Below are 2,478 nucleotides of genomic sequence, written 5' to 3'. Positions count from 1 at the left end.
GATCAGCCTTCTCTTTTCTTTTTCAGGTTGAGTCAGTAGTTAGGAAGGCAAATGCAATGTTGGCATTTATTTCGAGAGGAGTAGAATATAAAAGCAGGGATGTGCTGCTGAGGCTTTATAAGGCTCTGGTCAGACCACATTTAGAATATTGTGAGCAATTTTGGGCCCCGTATCTCAGGAAGGATGTTCTGGCCCTGGAGAGGGTCCAGAGGAGGTTCACGAGAACGATGCCAGGAATGAAAGGCTTAACATATGAGGAACGTTTGAGGACTCTGGGTCTATACTCGATGGAGTTTAGAAGGATGAGGGGGGATCTGATTGAAACTTACAGAATACTGAAAGGCCTGGATAGAGTGGACGTGGGGAAGATGTTTCCATTAGTAGGAGAGAGTAGGACCCGAGGGCACAGCCTCAGAGTAAAGGGAAGACCTTTTAGAACAGAGATGAGGAGAAACTTCTTTAGCCAGAGAGTGGTGAATCTATGGAATTCATTGCCACAGAAGGCTGTGGAGGCCAGGTCATTGAGTGTATTTAAGAGCGAGATAGATAGGTTCTTGATTGGTAAGGGGATCAAAGGTTATGGGGAGAAGGCGGGAGAATGGGGGGTCGAGAAACTTATCAGCCATGATTGAATGGCTGATCAGACTTGATGGGCCGAATGGCCTAATTTCTGCTCCTATGTCTTATGGTCTTTTCTAGAGAAACGAGCTCCAGCCTGTTCAATCCTGTCCTGATACATTCACAAACACATTTCTGGGTTCGTCATTGTCAACCTTCTCCGCACCCTCTCCAGTGTCTCGATATTCTTTCTATCAGAAGGTGACCAGAACTGCGAGCAGCCCTCTCTTGGTGCGGTCAAACCACAACTCCACATAAGCTTCAGCCAACTTCCCTATTTCACAATTCCATCCCTCGAGAAATAATCTCTCACGTTAGTCTTGTGACCTTGCCGGGACCTTGCCGGCCTGTGGTGTAAGTCTGAGCCTTCAATGCTCTTGTATCCTGGATCCCCTCGTTCCCAGCTCCCCAGTTATCATCCTTACAACCACCTCACGTTTGCCCCATTCTGCAAGTTAATGCCCCCCTCCCTCCCTCTTGTAACTTGTCACTGCCCTTCCTCCTCGGTGACCTGTCTCCTCCCAAATTGGGGGCCATCCACAAATTGAAATTGTGGTTTTGATTCTGACATTTTTTTTGTAATTTAATGGGTGGGGGATGCAGGTATCGCGCCAGCATTTATTGCCCATGTTCAGGGGATATCTTTAAGAGTCAACCACAGGTCAGGAGTCACGTGTAGGCAAGACCGGGTCGTGATGACAGGTTTCCCTCCCTGAAGGGAAGGAGTGGACCAGATGGGTCTTCACAACAACCGGTTCCTGGTTCCATGGTCATCACCGGAATTCTAATTCCGAATTTTTAACTGGATTCAAATCGCGCCCCCTGCCGTGACAGGATTCGAACCCGGGCCCCCAGAGCCTGAGGCCTAGCTGGACCGGATTGCTAGCCCAGTGACGATACAGCTGCGCCATCGCCTCCCCTCACCGGACGGCGAGCGTCAATTGTGAGGGACGCGTGATTCCCAACACTGGTCCCTGTGGAACGCCGCTTCCTGCTCTCTGACAGCCTGAAAACCTGGGCCCGACTCCGCCTCTCCGCTCCCTGTCCTGAAGCCGGTCCACGATAGGCTCGGCCACTTGCCCCCACCCACCCCCCCTGCCCGGCTCCACACTCTGTCACCTTGCCCCGTTCGCCATAGAGGGGGCAACATAGCGACGGCCAATCAGGGAATCAACACATCGGCACCTCAGACACTAAGAGCAAGGGCGACAGGAAAGGCCGAATTCTGAAGCATCGCTTCCCCGAGCCTCAATTTTTCTATCCCCTGAAAGATTAGCGACATCTCTCACGTTCAGGTCAGCAGTGACACGTCGTGTTCAGCTCCGCTACCGGGAGAAGAGGCAGGAGGGTGTGGGTCTGAGTCCCCAACCCAGGGTCATCAGCCCATAAACCATGGCAACGTTCCATCTCAGTACTGAGGGAGTGCTGCACTGTCAGAGGGTCAGTACTGAGGGAGTGCTGCACTGTCAGAGGGTCAGTACTGAGGGAGTGCTGCACTGTCGGAGGGTCAGTACTGAGGGAGTGCTGCACTGTTGGAGGGTCAGTACTGAGGGAGTGCTGCACTGTCGGAGGGTCAGTACTGAGGGAGCGCTGCACTGTTGGAAGGTCAGTGCTGAGGGAGTGCTGCACTGTCGGAGGGTCAGTGCTGAGGGAGTTGGCTAAGATAGATTGGGGAAATTCATTAAAATGCATGACGGTGAATAGACAATGGCTAATATTTACGGAACTAATGTATGCCTTGCAACAGTTACATATTCCTTTCTGGTGCAAAAACACAAGAGGAAAAGCAGACCAACCATGGCTAACAAAAGAATTTATGGATAGCGTTAGATCCAAAGAGGAGTCACATAAAGTTGCTAG

Source organism: Cetorhinus maximus, unplaced genomic scaffold (assembly GCF_964194155.1).
Source record: "Cetorhinus maximus unplaced genomic scaffold, sCetMax3.hap1.1 HAP1_SCAFFOLD_1026, whole genome shotgun sequence".
Classification (NCBI taxonomy): Eukaryota; Metazoa; Chordata; class Chondrichthyes; order Lamniformes; family Cetorhinidae; genus Cetorhinus; species Cetorhinus maximus.
Note: the sequence above shows the minus strand (reverse complement) of the source record.